The 22,031-nt window shown below is 41.9% G+C and overlaps 1 protein-coding gene across 3 annotated transcripts in view; it reads right to left on the bottom strand.

Annotated features, from left to right (window-relative positions):
- Positions 1–21,340, bottom strand: part of LOC118511747 — a 61,113-nt gene extending 39,773 nt beyond the window's left edge. For 2 of the 3 annotated variants that reach the window (XM_036055209.1, XM_036055211.1), the window contains exons 1-2: positions 21,126–21,340; positions 19,543–19,852 (exon numbers count right to left, since the gene is read on the bottom strand). The gene's annotated coding sequence lies outside the window, so the exon portion shown is untranslated. Of the gene's footprint in view, positions 1–19,542; positions 19,853–21,119 lie in introns of all 3 variants that reach the window. The other variant, XM_036055210.1, reaches the window with a different exon arrangement.
- Positions 21,341–22,031: the final 691 nt, after the last annotated feature.

Here is a 22,031-nt window from a genome sequence, read left to right as displayed (position 1 = left end):
AGTGTGCCCAGACCGCACATTAATGCTTCAAGTGGATCATTTCTTAACTCAATCACCCGCTTCCAAGCGGTACTGCGAATGCCGGTACTCTTCGGCGTGTGTATGTGTGCCATGATGTACCTTGAATTATTCATACAAGGCCACCACGCACAGGGCAGGCGAGCATGCGAACAGTGAGGCGACAACAATCCTTGCCGGGGCAACGTGAAATGTTGATCTAATTAAACATTGACGAGCACGGTAATTAGTTGACGACGGGTCTGATGGTTTGGCATGCACTGTTTACGTAGCCCCCGACAACAACAATCAATGATCAACGCTTATTAATATTAGTATTAACATGCTCAATAAGCCAACCGTGTCACACTTGGCGGTTACGGTTTATGATGAATGCGTTCGGCAAGGTAATAGAGATAGTTAGTAATTACGCTGCTGGAACAATGTAGTTATGTGAAGTAAGGAAAACGATTCGAAGAATAAAAGAATACTTATAATTTCTACACAGGACAACAATTTGACAAAAAATTATACAGCCCTGAGTTTTGCACGAACGTATTTAGTCAGTAATATTTGTATGTTTATCGATTCAGCCGTCAAAACACATCAACTGAGCAAAATTATAGAGCAACCCGATTAAAAAAAAATGTTTAATTTGTATAATGGGTCTCTCAACTAATTCAATAACGTTTAAAAATATATATCGAGTTAGTAAAGAAGGTGGTTGACGGCGTATTGCATTGTTAAATAATTTGAAAATATCTGAAAACATTTCAACCGTCACAAAATACAAGCGATGCGCATTGCATTTTCACATCAAAGAATTATTTTTAGATTGATATTAATAGATATTAATTTTCATATATTTAATTCCTGGTAACATGCTATGGGAATAGCTTCGCGTAGGTTGCCCCACAAGCTGAAACAAGCTCACGTTTATTTTTAAACTCAAAAATAGCTCTTACATTCATGTGAATCAGATTCCACTTTTTCCATTATATTTTAGTGCAAATATTAATATCGAAGAATTATCATGAACATTTTTAGATAATATATTGCAGAATCATCTGCTCGATTTGGATAATCCCAATTTTATTTTCCCAATCGATAGATTAATTTTCACGAAGAAAGTTTATTTAAATAGACGCCATACCAAGTTACACAACCATAGCCAAATATGTATCCATAATAAAAATATTCACTGAAATAGAAAATGGATTTTTCATGAAAACAAATCAATACACTGCCTACTTAGTTACTGGCAAGCTGCTATTGGAAGTTTCTCATGGTGTATCACTATGCCAACTGGTGCGAATCCTTTGATTGTCATTCAGTCAAGCGTACATTTGCGGTACGGTACAGCAAAACACAAAAGAACCCGACCATCCGGTTTTCCGAAGAAACTTTCTAAAACGTTCACCAAAAATAGTTCGTCTATCCGTCCGGGTACGAGACGAGTATCACTGGATGTACAGCGTAGCAAAACATCCACAAAACTCAATAACGAAACAATAGTTAGAAATGATGTGTGACCTTAACTGGGAACTCTCGCCATAAACCACGTGGCGGAATGTTGTTATGATTGTTCTAACTAACTGGAACTGCTAAACCAACTATCGTACCACAAAAATACGTTCTACTGTTACTGAAGGTAACAGAAGAGGAAATACGAAGAAGCATATTATTCCAAAGCTGGAGTTTACTTTACTCCACACGTGTAGCTGCAAGAAGCATTCGTATTAAAATTTCTTTACGCTCCCTGGGACGAAGCTAAACGAAGCCCGTTTTAATCCTAAAGCAACATAAGCCATTACCAATCCGCTCACTAAGCAAACATTACAACTGCACCCTGCATGAGTTGATGTTTTCCCCCTTGTTGCGAGCTTGCGAGTATTGCATTTGGGTTTGATTTTGGGGTTGGTAAAACTAAATTAATTTCCAAACTTGCCAACCCGAAATTGAATCTCAACTTTAGACTCATTTTCAATATCCTTGAGAGAGCGAGAGAGAGCGAAACGGAGAGCAAATGTATCACGTTCGTCGCATCTTGCAACAATTCATCAATCGGGGCTAGTTTTTACCGCACCATCGCCCTCACCACCGTGCCTAGGACTGATGTTCATTTCAATTTACTTTTCGTCGATCGAAATAAATCGGAAATACGCTCAACTTACGGCCGGAACACGACGGTTGCGAGAAGTTTACGCGCCCAAACGTCAAATAACAAGACAAAGTTTTATCATCCTCGGTAGCGAACGGTGGGCATGCTGCATGCTGCTGGCACTATTACGACCCACCACTACCCACCAGCCCTGTCAATTCGCTGGAGCAAGAGTAAACATTACACTTTTCACCTCAGCGAACCGGTAGCGAACATTCGGTCAAACCGAGCAGTGCAAACAGCAATCGGCTATCCAATAAAATGTTCCCGAGCCCCCGAAATTATACAGCCAGCAAAAGTTCGCGTGGCATGTATTGTTCACTTTTGCCCCATTTTGTGATTTCCTTGCTGTTGCGAAAACGGGAGCCATTCGGGGGCCATTCACCTTCCACCCGAAGGAAACGTTTGAGTGCGGCAGATCTTTGCGTCGAAAGTGCCTCAGGAATCGTCGGAACGGTGATTTTTTTTGCGTCCGAATGAGCGACGACAAGTCACCGGGACAGAACAACCAAACGTGATTTGATTGCCATTCACCATTTTCGGGGCAAAACGGTAGATATAAAGAACGAACAAAAATAATGCCCATACACCTCCTCCCCTCCGCAACACGGTCCGTAAAAGGTAGTACGATCGACAGTGCTGAAATCAAGTAAAATAAAGCGCACCACGCCGGAAACGAAATCAATGGCACTGTGGTACCGTGGCTCAGAAGAATGCACGCTGAGGAGAAAGTTTTTTTTTTTAATCTAGCCCTACAATACCTTGCCAGACCCGTTGGTAACCACATTTATGGTGCTACCATTGTTTGTCCGGGGCCGAGGAGTCTGGTACGTGACCGGATTTCTTCTTCCTGCTTCAGCAGCAACCATGCAGTTTGTCGCACGTTTCGATTACTTTTTTCATCTTGGTTTTTCTTTTTTTTCTGCGAGTTCTGTATGCTTCCTTTCTTCGATTTTGACAGACAGCTCTAAAAGTCAACCCAGTAGACCAGTAGAATCGTAATCGAAAGGAATTATACAGAATACGAACTCACCGAAGCAAACCATATAGCTTTGGGTGGGAACGATTCGCTGGCTTGTTGGGCTTAACAACAATGCTTGCTTTGTAGCATTGTCACAGAATGATTCAATCCGTTCAACCCACACGCACAGCTTGAGTACAGTTCCAAAACCCCATTTCCTTTGAAAAGTCAGACGACTGGAAGGATGAAAGCGTGATGAAAATTGCATCGCTAAAAATACTACAAACGATTCGGCGTGCACTGATTGATGGCGTTATTTATACTTGTTCATGCTTTATTTAATAGCATTTCAAAAATCTTTTTATAGCTTTTCGTTTTATTTTCAAAAAAACCATTCATTTACTACAATCCACTCTTGCACTCAGAGTTTTCCCAACGAAAAGCATGAAGTACTGGGCGCCTCCTTTAGCAATGACTACGCTTTAAATATGTAAATCGAACTAATACAAATAATGAAATACTTATTTTAAATAAAACTGCGAAAAAAAAATGTTGATCATTTCAACGCTGCAAACAAAGTGTTTTTCCTTTTCGCTCACCTATTAACATCTCGTGCATAATTTATGCTTCCGACCTCGACCTACCCAGTTTTCGGCATCCCCAATGTTTAATATCTGCCTCAACTCTCCGCGAGGACCACTTACTGTTTTTTCTCTCTCTTTTTTTTCACCATCAAAATAACCATTGGTTTCCAAAATGTTAGCAATCGAATTACTACCCTTTTACTGCTACCGCTAGCCCCGATCTTCAGGAACAGATCTGCACCCAACGGCAGTTAGGAACGGCATTGCTCCATGTTTGCACCGAAGAAATAAACTCTCAACCAAACAGGGGTTGGTATTTTTAACCATCACTTTGAAAGGCGAAGGAAAAACAAATTGCACAAAATACGACGAAACGGGTTCAGTGTCCCATTCCCGGTTTGTCAAAAGAGAAAAAAAGCAAAGGTGTTTGGAAGAGGGAAAAAGGCGCTCGCAGGGAGGGGGTCGTTTGAAAAATAAACCCGCATAAAGAAATCAGCAAATCGTTGTCAGGGAAATATGGAAAAGATCAATATTACACCTGTTCCGGGCAATGTCCCAAGCCGGTCCTTGGTGGATTCGTATTACAAGATTTCTGCCCTTCCCAACACAAGGTCCCGAGAGAGAGAGAGCGGGGGAGGGCAAAAGGCCTGCACAACATCATCCTGTACTGAGTGTGATTGGCATCTTACGCCGATCGGTATCGCCAGTGCGGATCTCGTCCCAAAAACGTCTTGTATTGCATTTCATCTACAACCACCGGTGCTTCCGGACTTGCTGTGCGCGTCTGCGTTTTCAAAGACGGCAGGCAACAGTAGGACGTCTTTGATCTTTTCCCGATCTAGCCGCTCTCGTATGCCCCATTGCTCACCTCGTCTCACCTTAGGACGCAAAAACCCTTTTTTCGTAGAGATTCTTCCCAGAACTAAGGCTATAAGAGAAGAAGTAATTGGTACCACACAAACGAAACCCGGTTGCTACCGTTACCAAGCGCAACCGTGTGCGTTAGGTTCGATACTATCTTCCGTGTGACTTCATCGCTTCTTTTCACTCCCATTTGATGAGGGAAAGCGTAGTGCTGAAAGAGTGGCACCGTTCGGGTTCGCATCTGTTGCTCCACCGAAACACATCGAGGAACGATCGGTTGAGGTTTTTTGGTTAACCACAGCACCCGGGGGTGCTGTATGATGTAGGTTAATTGACCGCGACGGTATTACCTTTAAATCCGTACGTTGGTTGCTTGACGAGGAATTAGTGTGTGCCCTTTTCTGCTTCTTGAAAAGCAGCCTGCTACCCACCGGCCTCACACCGTAAAGGTTTCCATTTCTACCTTTGAAACGGGTAGAAATATAGCAGGGATCTCTCTAAAGACTTCAAGAACTAATGAAAACGGTTCTGAAAAGGGAGATATTAATTAGGGGAATTCCACGAACTACGTAATTCGTACTAATTTACCAATTTTAAAATTGTATAAGACTTCCTAAGATGCTTCAACAGTACGTGTACGCGCCTAAGGTTATGCAATTGGCACATCAGAGATCATGAAAATGACTGTTGGAAGAGAATTCACCGCAAAAAGGACATTTTGAAAATTATGAGAAAATAATATATACTTCTCTTACATTCTCAATGAACCCATCCTTCATTAAACTCTAAGAAAACTAGAAATACAGGCTGTACAATATAAAATAGTTTTTAATCGGAAAAACGTTCGACGAGCATGGAGGCGAAGAAAATAGATTGCATTTTAAATATGTTTTTTAAATCAAAAATAATTTTCCTTGTACTCTTCAAAGGTTTCGTCACTATATACGTTTTAAAGCGTGAAAAATGTTCCCCGTTTCCCATGAAAATAATAATGAGAACCGATATCATTTCCCAATCAATAATGATGATTATTTCTTCATCCAGCCACTCTCCACTTTTCGCCACCATCTACAGCGCACAATTTATTTTAAGAACTCCCGTTCCCATCCCATCATCTGCCGCTGGCAATGAATTTATGATATTCGAACAATTTATGCAGTGAAAAATGGAAAAAAAACGCCCGCTTCCCGCACAACACGGGCCGTTCCAATTCGAAAGTCATAAGAGCGGGGTGAGAAATTAAACGAACGGAAACAATTTAGCCTGCTGGACAGCTTAAGTGGACCGGAGAGTTTTGTTGAATCGTTCCAGTTGGCGGTGTAGAGAGCTCATAAAAATGTATCGACCATTTACCGGTAGAGGCCTTCCTAGGCGCAACGTGTTGCTTCTTGCACTCGTTTCAATCCCATTCCCCGGTTGCTCTTGACATCGGGTCAATCTGTTCCCACACCGTAAACGTGTGGGCCGTTAGCAGGTTTCCGTACCCGGTCTGTTGTAGCTACAAGTAAGTTGAACGAAGCATTAACACCGTTGAAAAGTGTGGCAAGCAGAGACCGACCACAATACAATGTCCGACCGGCTCTGCGTCATCGATAAGAACGTTTCTTGGAGAAAGTGGTTCAAGGTGGTTCAAGAATTATCCAAAAGCAGGCTCTTGCGGTAGCAGGCTTTTTGCGCCTTCCATTTTCACCTCGCCGAACAATGTTTTCGTAAAGGAATTATATGCATGAACGGACAAAGTAAAGTGTTTGAACGAATCACACGAAACCTGGAACCGAACTGATTTGGTGAGCTTTCAGAAAAACTTTGCTTAGCGAAAATTTATGCTTCACCAACACAACCCTGTGTTTATTGTTTCTTATTCTTACAGTTCGTTACGCATCCGCTGTGAGAAAGTTGTTTCTCTTTCCCTTTTTAATTTAAATGGCCCATTGCACTTCAGCAAACCGATAAGCTGACGCAGTAAACCGAATATCGAACTCTAACCCACTGACGATTAGGAACGAAACGCTATGCGCAACGTGAGAAAGCCTCCGTTTACGCTTCTAATACTTTGGAGCCCTTGCCAAACACGGCCGACCAGCCGACCGGGGTGCAAAAATACTGGTCCCCACTGCTCCCATCGTTGAAGGTGTTAATTGGATTGTTCTTCGAAGAGCTTCGAGTGAAGTGAGTGAAGGGTTTCCCCTTTTTCGATACCGTTCCGATGGGTTCGGTCGAAGGATAAAATTCGGTCGTTACAATCCGCTTTGACGGGTCTTGATACTAATCCAGAAAATCGTTTACTGCCTCACAGGATCCTAAGCAGCGTAACCGTAAGACGAGACCTATCCCTACCACTTCTCCGTTCACCGGGGCCGCCCGGAGCGGACGATTAAACTTTGCCTGACCTCGGGCCTTTGGGAACCTCGGTACAGCGAGAAGCGTATGGTGGTAGCACAATGTACCATCCTTCCGCACGGCACACAACCTGATTGATAAATGAGCATAATCTATCAGCTGCTTTACGAAGATTGCTTCGTTACGCTAGCGAAGTGGAACCATTTTCCCAACGGCAGCAGCAGCATCCCGCTTAGAAAGCGATGGGAAAATGGGCTCCGTAAGATAGAAAGAAAAAATACTACCTTCCCAAGAAACAGCACTCGTCTATCTTGTGCGAAAACAGTATCGGTGAAAGTTTCGCCAGAGAATCTACAGTACGTACCACGAGCAGCATATCGAAACGGGGCAATAGGAAAACTGGTTGTGCATTGAACCTCGCGATAAACGGATGATTTAATCAGAACTACCTAGCCGAACAAAGATTGCTTAGCTGTGTACCCTTTCGTTTGGATCTTGTGCAAACCATCCACACTTTCCGGGCGGATGGAAATAGGAAAGTTTTGCAAGATTGCTGTCGTCAAATTGCGATAAAACAGCATGTCCGTGCCGGTGGAAGATCGATACAGTTCGGGAGAGGCAACGTTGGACCCAAGTTTATCGATAATTTCACTTCGTCAAACTGAATGGCTTGGTGGAACAGAGTTGTGGTAAAAAATTGCTCTCTTAATCAAAAAGTGTGCTAGTAGCTTTTACTGAGGAGATATATCTTTTCTGCCTTTTAGGTTTAAATGTATTAATTTAATAAAAAGAATTGAGCAAATTTTAACCTGACAACACATTCAATTCTTTTAAGACAGATTGATCGTTAAAATATGATTGTAATATGGAAGAAAACCGACTTGCCTAACAGAGTTTTTTTTATTGATTACTCCAAGAGTACGTCATTTGCGTAGTTGGATCTTTGATTGAAGCCCACTGGTGATATAATTTGTGTACATCGAAATGCAAAAAAATCAATAGAATACCTTTCGAATAGCTTATTCTCGGTCCGGCTAATTAAAATTTTCAGAACTAAATCATCCACTTAAGAAGGCCGATTTCAGAATTCCAAGTACAGCGAAGCACCACAACGTTAACAACATTTGTCCGTTCTTTGCGCTGAACGACATCATTCACTTTCACCACGATACCTAAACTTAGACAAGCCCTTCAGCGCAAGTACGCTCATCATCTCAGTCACATCGACAGCGCTCAGGACAAAAAGAAAAGGGTTCAACATTCAGCTTAATCAGTAATGTAATCAACGGCCAGACATTTTAATCATCGAATCTTGATATACAAACCCGGTGCCTAGCGTTAAAATATCCTTCCAAGAATAAACAACAGACAACAAGCTTTGCGTGCCATTCGTGCCACGGCGAATCGTCAATGGAGCGCGCATCTTTAGGAAAAGTTTTCCCACACCCACCCCGAAGCCAAATGATCCGCCCCCTTCAGCTGCATTGAAGCTGGGGCGTATTGGAATTTTGGTTTCGCCGTTTCGCCATTACCTACAGGACCAGCCCTCCTCCCGGAACGGTTGCTAACTGTCCACGCGCGTTGATGGGAAAGTATGCAAACGAAATCGATCTGTCGGGATACAAGCTAATCCGATTAGCAAACGATTTGATGGGAATGGGAATTTTCCATATTTTCTCCATTACACGCGTTCATCTTGCTTAGAGGATTGGGGAAAAAACTGCCTCCTGTACGGCACTCTCACAGTACAACAGTCGCCACTGAATTGAGCCAAGAAATTTTTGCAACACTTTGTACTTAGCGCATCATGTTCGGTGGGCTGGGTACAAGGCTCCCACCCAAAAGTGATCAGATCAAACGGCACTGTTGCGTTTAAGTGGGAAAGTATTTGCCAAAGCGAGGTACAAAAAAGAAAGACCCCGTGGGACTGTGAGTGGAATGGTGGGCGAGACGTACCAACGATAAGAAATATCTATTCCACCGAATGGAGACTAAAAATAAGAAAAAAAAAAACCGGCGGTAGATGAATGGCGCGCGAAGGACCAGGCGTCGCCTGGTTCTGGCAGCTTGATTGCTTCCCAATCTTTTGGCTCGTTCAATATTTGCGAATGCTTGGCTCGGCTGTGCGGACTCCTACGCTCTTGTGAGCTTGTGAACATAATTCCCGACTGGCACAATTTTCGGCAAGCGGAACATTTTCGTTTTTGGGATAATTTTAAAACTAATTTTTTGAATCGTGTAAGTACGGGCCGAAAAGTTGATGATTTCTTTTAACAAAGTTTAAGACATTCTTGCAGTACGTTAATTATATCTCGAATTTTGGAAGTCCCATGTTTAAATTTTGCAATTATTTTTTTACACGACGTTCAGCTATGGTTCTTTCAAATAGTTCACAACATGCTCACTCAAATTATTCACACCTTTGACTAACACAGTAATTAAGGTTGGTGATTGCTCCTTTTAAGTCATCCAAAACTTCTGACTATATCTTTTTCGGGACAAAAGTCTGCACGATAATCACACAAACGTTAAGATACTACAGCCTGAAGAGATTTTTTCCTCACAAACCACTTGGAAACTGTATGGAACATGGAACCCATCTTTTCACAAATGCTTTTGACACGTGGACTTTGTCTCAAATATTGAAACCATCCAAACCGAGTACAAAAGGAAGATTTTTGAGACCCCTCATGACTTTTGGCCCAGAAATGTCTCTTCTTTCTTGTTCTTTCTTGGCCTAACGACGTCTCAGATGATGCCTGTCATTTATGGCCTACTAGACTTATTGATACCGCATAGTTGGATAGTCAGTTCTCTCTATGGGGAAAGGGCTCAGATGGGATTTAAACTCAGGCCCTGTCGAATGAAGCCCAGCGCCGTTGTCGCCTCTACCACCGGGCCCAGACGTGTGAAAGTAATAATTGCCTCGGATGTGTGAGCAAGAATTACTGTGCAGCGAATTAGACTCGATAAGCTCCTGTTGCATGGTCGTAACATGAGAATTGTATCAGATGACCCAGCCGATAAAGGCTCTTACACTATCAACATGGGCCGAGAAAGTGTGGAAGCCTCAAGTTGAGCTCAAGTGATTTTGGTGACGAAGTGATGGCGACACTAGACCACGAACAGTATCAAGGAGTTCAGGAGCCTTGCAAGCTTTAGCCTGAACCCGGTTAAGAGCCTGGCAGTTAAACAAAAAATCCAAAAGGATTCCAATTTTCCACGGGAGTATTTTGTATTTAAATCCTGATGTTGTGCAATATTACCGCCTATCACTTCAACTTCCATCGCAATTCCTGGTTTTATTGAGAGCATAAAAACTAATCTCCAAAGTACATTTGTACACAGGGATTATTACCGTATTATAAAAGGTTATCATCAGCAATCTAAAAATATTTACCTTTAACAACATCCATCATTAACAACGGCAACTCTTATTTGATTGATCTTTTCAAACGATCCTTCTCAACCGATCGAAGACTCTCCACTTTCCAACTCCTACATGCATCCTCTCCCACCGAGTAGATAAATTTGAAATTTTCATCAACTACGGACTTTGCAAATCTTCGATACAACAACTGACCCAAGCAAACAAGCTAAAAAAAATAGGGGGTGCCCCACAACGAAGCTCGTTTACTTCTCGGGATGGTAAAGGACCGGCCTTTTCGCCGTTAGCTTATTCGCCGAGCTGACCCTCGGCTTTTGTTTGTGTTGCTCATTTACGGATCATCCTTGTCTTAATGGTGGAATAAAATACGGATCCACCCGACTGCTCCTCCGAAGCAATGCCGCACAATCTCGATCCCGCACGCAACACAACCCATCATCGGCAGTCGATTGCCCCCAGAGAGAAAGAGGAAAAACGGTCCAAAGGCTCGGGAACCCTTTTTTGGGCTCCGAAACCGACGAACACCCCATCGTCGTCCCGATCGGAATCGTATTACGTGTGACCCTTTTGGGACCGTTTTGTTCGTTGTATTTTTCATGAGCCGTGCCCGGTGTATCGTACTACCCATGCAAGATAGGTCGGACGGTTTCGATTTGTGTAAATGTTGTCGGGGTTTTCCCGTTCCTACTGCTTTGCTTTTACATTTATCTGTCTCCCTTGTGCTGTTTATTCCGTCCATTTTATCGACGTCAGTTTGCACCGAATCAACCAATGCGCCCTACATCCTTCCATCGGTCCATGTTTTTTTTTTTGGAAAATCGTTCGCACTTCAAACATCAATTGCATGGATATCCTTTTCTACCAGGCTCCACTGTTAAGCTCATGAATATTGTGCTTCAATTTCGAATGTCTTTTGCGCTTCAATTCCATACGAAAAAAAAGAAGGGTGACAAGAAAAGAAAAACACTTCTCACTGCTGCGGGCACGAAATGTGCCCACATTTTCCAAAGTGCAGTACAACACCGAATTCCGTACACGATCTTATCGTGTGTGTGCCGTGGTTCTGTATGGCACCGTCGATCACCGCACTTGAACAACACTTGGATGAGCTTTTTTACGACCAGTTTTATAGCGCCCATTACCATTCACACCACACTTGCCCGTACCCCAAAAAATGGGTGTGTGTGTGTGTTCGCATATGCAAAAAATATTTCAATTGATTTTACATTGTTGAACCCCGTTCGGAAGGTCCCGGAAGGCGAGATGTGATCACGCCCGACCGGCAGCGATGACCGGCGAACCGGTACAATACCATTTTATCAAACACTTTTCCACCCAAGGTTCAACCGGATGGAACTTGCTTCCTTTTTGATGGTATTGGACAACAACAACGGAAAAATGGACCCGGCAACATAGTGCTAACTGTACGTATGAAGGGAAACTTCAAACTCTCTCTCTCTCTTTCCAAATGGACCCTACATCGTGTGCAAATGTTATCCACTTTTTTTGGCGTTTCACCGTATGATTTTTCTCGGAGCAGTCGTATCGGAAACGGTTGCAGGTAGGGTTAATTTATGTAAGGGGTACGAAAGGTTCACGCAAAAATGTTTGAACCGATGCACGTTGCTGTTGAATATTTACATGTTTATTGCGTTTCAATTCCATTTTAATCGATTTGCATTTCTTCGTGAACGGACGAGAACGTTCCGTCAGCTGATTCTGCATATAGGATGAGGCAATCCGGCGGTATTCTAACGAAATAGACGCCACAGAAGTTCTGGAAAAGGGTACTTTATTATGCTCGTACATTCAAACTAATGTAGTAACATTTTCTGCAGCCAAATGGTGCATCAGCAAATCAGCAAGAAAATTATACATAAAATCATGAGTGTCATGATGCTAATTTAATAGACTTTCTACTTATACATATGAAACTTTTTTCATCGTCCAATAACGCTCAAAATTGTTAAAGTAAAAAGCTTATTTGAGACTTATTATTCAAAGATAACTTTAATCTTCGAAACTAGGAGTTGATACAGCGACGATCCTTGGTATACAAAGCCCAGAATCACAAGTCCATTTTGTTGAACAATTAGTTGATTTTTTTTCGAGGTCTCTCTCTCTGTCCTTTCTTGGCCTAACGGCGTCTTGATAACATCATACCTGCTATTCCTGGCTTCCTTGACTTAATGATACAACCTACTTGGATAGACAGTCTTCACTATGGGAGAACGGTCCAGATGGGATTTAAACTCCGGTTCTGACGTATGGAAACCGGCGCCATTGAAGCCTCTACCACCTAGCGAGAATTGAGGTATTGCTGTCAGAAACTATGCTCGAAGTTACTATGCTTGATTCAACTTCTTCATTGTCAATACAACTTGGAGAAGCCTTGGTCAGACATTTCTGATTTCCTTAACCTGATTTTATCCTTAGTTGTTTAGTTTATGGATACCTTGGGTCACTAGGCTTCAATCTCTCTGTATAGTCAATGATGCGTATGAAGAAACGGTCCTTATGGGTTTTGGGATTCATGCCATGTGAAAGACAAATGTCTCTACTCCAGGGACATCATCCAGATCCAAATTTTGAAGAGTTCCGTATTACTGAACGCTTCTGACTTTCCTTTTCCGCTTCTGACTGACTTTTTGTCTGTGACTTTAGCTCATTTGAGTGCTCTTTTTTTAAATTTATGAGGTTTCAATACATTCACAAGAAAAAACAATGACCCACTGCTATTCGTTGTACGCTTCATTGCAAAATGCAAGAAAATAATGCTCATCGTGACGAGGGCCGATTCCGTGTGAAGATTATGAATATTTCATCCCGTCACGGCACTTGTAACCTTTCCAACCACACATACATCCTGAAACTGGTGCTGGTACATTGGCAACCGGGTGATGGTGCTGGTGGTGCACTGTTACTTTGGGCCCACCCGTCACTTAGCGATAATTGGATCATTGCAAACGTCTGATCAATCAACGGTGACAAATAAACGGGGCGAAAGAAAAAAACAAAGGGCAACCCGCATGACGAATGGCTAGTTGTTTCAGCCACCCGCTGCCGACATGTCTGTTAAGACATTATCATGTTAGACGAAAGGCCCGCACACCTTTGCTTCTGCTCTGCCCTTTGCCAATCCATCCTGCCAACCAAGTTTCTTCACAGCCACGTCCCCACGTCTACGGCAAAATCCATCAAAACTCTCAGAATCTTTTACGACCCTTGCAAATACACACTCCCGCAAATACGTTTCCGGAACTATCGCTATGCCTCGTCGAAGGGTGAGATGGAGCTGAAACTACCTACGAAATACGTCGACTGCATACATCATCGACACCCGTATCGAGAGCATGGAAATCCTCCACAGTATTATAAGGAATTGGCTTAAATCAATAATAATAGTCTTGATTTAATGTTTCACAGAAATCCTTGTATGGCGTTTCAAGCCCCGGGGCCATATCCCTACTGCTGGAATGAATAATTTGAGTTGTCCATGGTTTAAAATTTCCCGAGATGGGTGGGCCCAAATGTCACTATAGAAACAAATCGATCGCGTGGTCTCGGGCCAAAACGTTTAAAACCGATGACGAAAATTTCGAACAGAGAAACGGTGAGTGTTGACGTATTTGATGACGAGTTGACTGACATAGAGATGGAGTTGTTTAGGTTTATTGGAAAATTAAATCTAAAATTAGTGCTATGTCCTTCAACGCTACCATTACAAACTCATTTTTAACGTGCCTGTTTTGGCTTTTGGTCCAAAAACAGACTTCCACCAGAAATCGTTATTCGATCGATACATCGTGTGCCGGTGATCCAATAATTGAGACGAGTTAGCCTGTCTCTTTCAAAACAGCCATCCGGACACATGTTTTCCCATAAATCACTGCACGGCGGCAACGGTGAACCAAAAGGGTACATTTACTCCGAGCGAGTGATGTACGACGGTAATTCCTTAAGTAGCGATGTGAAGTATCTTCCCGCAAAGTTTCGCACACATTCCAAGCTGCCAGGCCATGAATTTTCATGAGCAACGGCCACTTAACGCATCGTCGGACGGTACAACGGGCGGCTCGGGCAGGATTCAATGCACTACACCCTCTTAAAGATAATGGTCCGTCCCGAGCAAAACAGCCCCATTCGATGTTGTTTCACGTTTCGCAGAAATCTCATCCCGTGGGTCAACAGTTCACACAGGACTGGAAGGTAACGGAAAGTGTCCTAATTATTCTACCACATCTTCAAATGTCACTGCTGTTCATTCTACCGGCAGCGGGACAGAGCAACCGCATTACGCCGATACGCGACATGCTTTCGCAAAAGTTAGCCAATTACTCATTCATTAGCATTCGCTTTCTAAATCAATAGTTTCGGTGCGGGAAAATACAAACACAGACCGCGGCCGCGCGTTTGGAGCGCAAAATCTGGTCGATTGCGTTGAAGTAATGGATTGGTTGTGTTGCGATAAGGTAGCGCGTTCGCTTCGTGTTTGTGATTTTGCAAATAGAATGATGGTAAATAGCTGGCCAATAGATTGCAAATTAATGGTAAAGGGGTTTTGCTGGTTTGCATAAATCATGCCGGCGGGCCACTGCATTTGTGAGAGATCCATGTGACAGTTGCCGTGGAGACTGTCAAGCATCAATCAGCATGCAATCTGATTTCCATTAAGCCGGAATCATCCTTCTCAATCATCCGATTGTGTTGAAGGTATTTTATTTTTAAATGGCAGAACTAACAATTGCTTTTTAAGAGCAGAACTTAATTTAATTCTGGATTATCTTTTTTAAACTTATAATTTTCAGAAATTTAATTGTATTTGTAGTATTTAATTGTAGTCAGCAAAAGTTTAATTGTAGATGATTTGCAAGAAATGAATTTTAAATGCGAAATATGTTCGACAAAACATTTTTAAAAAATATTTTAATTCTGTGAAAGTGAATAGATAAACAGGCAAACGACAAGGAGGAAATTCCTTGTCAACTGTTGTATTTTTTTAATATTTGTGAAATTGTAATTCGTCAACACACGCGGTGTTGACTATATGGCGACTAGCCGTCACACTTAAAATAAATAAATAAATAAAAATAGATAAACAAGCAATTACTCTATTAGCGATTACTATAAAGTTTTTTTTTATTTGTAAGCCATCTTGTTTACACTAGAATTGTATCAGACGACTCAGTCAGAAAAATTGTTGATTACTCATTATCACAAACAGTGGAGAACATGATTGCATGAACATGAACACGGGAGGCATAATAAGCGCATATTAAAATGTTTAGTTTTTAAAAGACATAAAACAAGCGTTCACATGTTGCAAACAATATGCGACTTGGCATTCGAACCATCTGGCCATTTTCTACTATTTTTTTTTTAAACCTGTGGAAAAATAATGTCAGAGAATTGAAGAACATGTCCGTCGGTTATGAAGGCATGTTGAACAATGTTAATCAGTAAAATAAATAAAAACTTCCATTTTATGTAAACAGCTACCATGTAAAATAATCAAATAAAACATGTCGAAAAGACTGCTTACATGATTCAAATACTAATCATAGCTCTGGAGCAAAACATGACAACATAAACAAGTCAAATGGAAATTGTAAATTCAAAGCGAGCATCATTTGTACTAATTATTGTTGCTGGTTGATAGAATTGATTGAGCGCAATCATCGGTGTGATAATTTTCCGAGTTCAACAACAAACAACAATGCGAGTAAATGGCTAGTACTTCAAAGTAACAACACCAAAAACCATGTTTAAAATAACACATAAAACGATATGAACATCAATGCTAAAACAGACATGAAACTCATCGGAATCAACAACGGATGGAATGATTTTTATGTGTTACAGTAATTAAAGTGCATGCAATATTTCATCACTCAGCACGGTAAACATTGGCGAAACACAGTTGCCTAAATAATCCTCTTAGGATGCAAATTCAGGTATACTTCAATACTCTGGTATAGTTTATGCTCAAATAGTTTGCTGCTTATCGCAACATTTCAGGCCGTCAACTTTTTTTTGTAGAAGCAAAATGATCGTATCGAACCCAGCAGCAACACTGCAACAAACTAGGAGCAATCTATTTTCAAAACTCCATTAAATAATCAACTCCATCCTCGACATGGTAGATTGTGTGAACAAGAAAACAATCTACCACTCTCATAAATTAAGCTTCGTATGCATAATTCATATCACCTGCCGTACCACCGTACCACCCTGATGACACTTTTCAACCTGATGACGTATTTTTTCCCGTTCCATGTTCGTCATAAGCATCCTTCACTGCTGGTTTGTTATGTTCAATTTTGTAGTGCCATCATGCATCAGCAATCGATTGGCCTGACAGGTACCGTACAGGGTTGATCGATAAACAAACAAACATTCAATTTTACCCCTTCCAACCCTCGAAAAACCATCTCCTATCAGGTGGAAATTAATTTGATGCCTTCCAAAAACTGCGAGGCGACGGCCGGGCCCAGTTTACTGAGCAGTGATCTGTGAATTGAATATTATTATTTTTAGAACTCTATCGGCAACACTATCATTTTCAACTCGGTTGCCTCATTGCATTTTGCGCTCATTGAACACAGATTGCGATGGTGCAGGGCGCACCCACCGTCCCATTCGATCCACCACCGTCGATTCGCGCATCGAACGTTAAAAAGCCGAACAAAATTCCTTCCACCGCATTGCACGCGCCACACGTGCCAATGTTGCATTAGAGATGCAGATGTGATAAGAGCCATACGGTCCATGTTACCGATATCTCCACAGCTGCATTTGTCATTCATGCGTGTCCAATTTTGGCTGAAAACAACGCCAAAAACCAAAACACCTTTTGCACATCAAAGAACGTGGCCAAGGACTTGCTGTTGCTGCTGGCCGAGCACGAAGAAGCTGCCGGTAGGGCCAGTGTTTACAGCAAGCGCAACACGTAGCCGGCAGACGGTAAGGAATGTTTCTGCTTGCTTGCCGGCGAATTATCTCTAGCAAAACGGTATGCTAAACGGGAATTTAATTACAAATGCTAGTCCAAACCATTCCACAGGCCCAATATCGGCAGGCAAACGTTCGCTTTATCGCGTTCGCCTGACTCTATGCGTCGCGAAACGTTCTTCCCCGAGCAGGATCTAGCCCCGGTGGTCCACCATCTCGCCAATCAACATCGGATTGGTGCTTAATACTGTTATCTTGAAACCGATCGGGAAAATTATTCGCTCGCCGGTGGTAGGAATGTGAGCAACAGTGGTTGGTGGTAATTTGCATTTGACAAGGCGTTTGCCTGCATTATCGGTGCTGATGATGCAGCTATTAAATTTATTAGCCAAACGCATAATGGATTAATGAGAAGCTGTGTGTGCAGATAGTGATGCCGGTGGTGTAAATTGCATGAATATTTAATGGATAACTGTTTTGGTTTCATTAACTGAGCAATGTTGTCTGCGCACTTGTTGCTTTTGTTTAGTTAATTCAACTTCTTTTTTTTGTTAGCAAGTTAGTTTTGCTCTTATTATTCGACTCGAATTTAAATGTGTTTTTCTATTTGGAAAATCTACGGAAATCCTTAAATATTTTTTTTTATAATGATTGTTCCAAAAACTCCTACTTCCTTGGCACTACACAACCTCGAGAGGCCTCTCGGCCTGGTATTTCTGGCTTTCTGTCTTTTTTCTAACTTTTTTATACTGGTAACTGGATAGTTAATCACGGGTTTTCCCGTGCGAAGTCCGACGCCGCTATAGTGTCTCGGCCACCGGACCGACCCAAACAAAAGCATAACAGTTTATTCGCATAACAATATTTTAAATCAACCGAGCATGCCCGAAGTAAGGCAAAATAACTGTGAGGAAATGCCTTGTTATTTTTTTTTGTTTTAATTAAAATAAAAAATAAAACTTTATAGTTCTTTTCAAACCTAATACAGTTTCTTTTAGGTGGAACATTGATATAGAGTAACAATAATTGATAAAATTGTTTATGTATTTTTTTAATGAATAATAATTATCACCATGTTTTTTCTAGATGAATCAAATGCAACAGAAGAGATGGAATGAGAACTTTATCAATTACATTAAGGTTTAATAATTTAATAATCAGTTGAGGTATATTAAAACTTTTCCAAATTCGACTGATCAAATTATTTTTACCAATTTATTATCAAAACACATCAAAACCTTAGAAACTAACCGAATAATTGTCAAACACTAAGACACAGTTCAAAGACAGTGAAGAAATCGCAAAGTTTCGGATCGGTTATTTTACGACCAGAATACAATTTTTACTTAAGTTAGTAACTGGAGTGCATAGAGTGTCTGGCATGCACAGATACATTACAATTCATCTTTGTTTAAATTAAGTAAATAAACCCGTATATATTAGACCAGAACCTCCAAAATAACAAACCACTGTCCCTGACCGAATTGCTTGTATGAATATTTGTATGAAAAGAAAATTGTGTGTAAAAATAGGCCCCCTTCAAAATATTCATTAATCCCTTTTCTTGCGCTTTCATGAACATTTTAATGTAACGTATTTGAAATAACAATGTATGGTCGTGGTTTAATTTATTATAAGGAAAAATAAAGTGAAGTGACTAATGTTAATCATATAACAGTGACCATTCTCACACTCCCAATAAAATGCGAAAACAGGGAAATAAAACATGACATTACACAAAATGAAAAAAATAGTGAAAAATCATTTATAGTAAGAGAGTAAAAACGAGTACCAAGATAATAAGTCTTCCACGCTAAAACTATACCTGGTATTCTTATATTAAAAGTAAATGTGGTTGGTTTATGTACATCAATCCTAAATTTCAAATATTTTTATCAAGCATGCGCTTAATTTTTTTCAATTTAAAGCGATCAAGCATTTTATAGTTGTTACATATCGAACAGGACATTGCTTTGAATATGCAGACACTTTTTTATGATCTGAGAAATATTGTGCGTGTGAAAACGTAATCTATGTTGAACCAAATGTATTCCCTCATAAGTTTAATTAGCTGCACTATTCTTATTTAATTAAATTAACAACCATCTAAACATTAAAATTAACTACTTTTCAAACAGATTTTAAAAACCTGGAAAACAGTACGAAACCTCCATCAGAAACTCTTTTCAACAAATCTCCAATAAACATTCCAAACATCGACAGGAACAATCTTTCGAAACAGAACAATCGAACATCAAAATGCATAAATGGAAAAAATGTCAGTTCAAAAACTTACCATTCCCAAGACAGCGGCACGTTCCAAAATGCTGTTTCTCCTTCAGGGCCAGCGCCTGCGTTAAGCTCCTTTTGCACCCGTATTGCGCACCTTCATCCAACACTTCATTAAATGTGTTAAGACACGAACTATCGTTGTTCCAGCGTATGACACCGCCGAACGGTGTTTCATAACCCATAATCCATTCACTCACGTTCTCCGGTCTCTACACCCGGTGTCTTACGGTTACGGTTAAACCGAATCGAAGGTAAACACAACACACTACACCAGAGCCGCAGCAGTTGAAATGCTTTTGTCTTGAAGTAGAATACTGTAGGGAAAAAACGATTTCAAAAACAAGACTCTTGATTGCACAATTTCTTTCACTAGAAAGCAAAGACACACACACACGCGCGCGTTCACGTCACACCGATGGGCGCCATTGATCAACCCTTTTTTAAACGCGCCTTCAGTGGTTGTCATATTTTGTTTCAAATCACGCACCAACGTTACCGTGTCGTACGGCGACGACGCTGTATCGTGCCCGGATTATTAATAAACTCACCATACCCCGTAATGCCCTTTCACTGAAATCACCTCAATAACCCTCCCAAAAAAAAAAAGACGAAGTTCTCAAGTCTTGCTTCCAGACTTCCAAACACCAAAACGCTGTGTGCCCACCACCGTCCGTCCGTCCCACGGGATCGAAGAACGCTCGAGCTGATTTCATGCAAAACACAGCCTACTTAGACGAAATACTGCAGCATCCGGGCGACATTAATCCCAGACGGTGGCACACCTTTCAGCTTCTCGCAGATGCAGAAGAAAGTATCTTAATTTTCCCAATTTGTCACCCAACTGTTGCCAAGGTTCAGGCGAACGGGTTCCCGCTTCACAGCTCGGTTTGGCTTTGCCTTTTGCCGCCGTAATATCTTTTCCCATTTGACACTCTCTTCTGTACGTAATCATCGACGCACACACACACACGCCGTCACACAGAACACATTCGGCTTCACACGCACTTGTGCTGAAACACATGTGCACATCGCGTCGTTCACCGTCGTCTACTGCTGCTGTGCTGTCTTGGCTCACTCATCACAGCTAGAACGGCCGAGGGTTGCTGAGATCGAACGATGGATACGAGTTTTCCACGATCAAACTTTTACACATCGCATCGCCGCATCCGCCGTGCTGGTGAACCCTTTTCTTGGCTCTTAATCCTCCCCCATGACGGTGCTGGGGCCTGCGAGCGCGAGTGATGGATTGCAGCAGTTGAGCAAGATAGTATGGGAAGGCCACTTTGCCCGCCGTCTTAAGATATTAGCATATCAGCCGGGATGGGACGTCGGTTGGAAGCGTGGAAAATTATGTTTCCTTCCGCTGTCTCGCCGTACGGGCGTGGTTTGGGCCGAGGGGACACGATCATTTCAGCTTCCTGTCATTCCGCGGGAACGCACCCAACATTAGGCCGACACGGCCGAGCCCGGGTCCGCTACTTGTATGTAACCGATTTTTCCTCTCTCCTAATCCTCATTGCTTTACGGTCTTTCGGTCACGTACAAGTAGCAGCTTGAGAAAGAAATCATAATAATAATCACACTCACTCGATGCCGTGACACTGACACCCGTAATGCCCGGCACACCAACTGCACTTCAGCTGCACTTGTCTGCAAGCACAGCGCATCCCGCGCACACAGTCAATAATTCCACGTGGTGAACGTGTTTGTCCGCTCTTCACACTGTTTAAACTCGCCCGCTTCGGGTAGGGTACGCTGTTGGAACGCTGTTGTTCTGCCGATGTTTCCCGCACCGAAGCCATCCACCGACTGGCACACGGAACGACCAAAGCCAACCGCTGCTGATGCTTCCGATGCGGGTTCCTCCGGTGTTCCCGCATACCCACCGCACTTGGGCCAAAAAATCGGACGGTTTGTGTACGTACACGGATGAACACTGGCGGCTCGGTGGCTCATGCGCACAGCGAAACACTTCCCCGTTTCGATACGGGGAAGATAGGGCGCCCGTTCGCATCATCAAACGGATGACGAGGGCAACTGCTTTCAATCAGCTACTCTTTGCCACTTCATGAGGGCTTGTCCGAAATTTAATGCCTGCGTGTGTGTGTGTATTGATTGGGATGTCTTAATATTTTTAAAATCTCGATCGTTTATCGCCCGGCCCAAAACAATCTTAACGAAAGAAGTACACCAGCATGCTGATGAAATGGTCAGCAAAGTTGAGGGTGATTCAGATTGAAGCCGATTCCGCTGGGGAGAAGGATATTTTGGTTCGAAAATCAAATCGGGGAAACAGGAAAATAACATCGCAGGAAAAGGGGAACTGTTGAATGGTTGTAACGGATTTTTGTGTACATCTTGAAGTAACCGTTATGAGGTTAAATATTGCTGATAGGAATTTTAACAAACTTTCTTACTAAAATAATAAACTTACAATTAAAAATATACAAAGTTTATATCGATTAAATATATGAAACATTCATTGTCAATTTT

The sequence above is a fragment of the Anopheles stephensi genome, chromosome 3, assembly GCF_013141755.1.
Source record: "Anopheles stephensi strain Indian chromosome 3, UCI_ANSTEP_V1.0, whole genome shotgun sequence".
NCBI lineage: Eukaryota > Metazoa > Arthropoda > Insecta > Diptera > Culicidae > Anopheles > Anopheles stephensi.
This window is presented reverse-complemented; position numbering and strand designations above follow the sequence as displayed.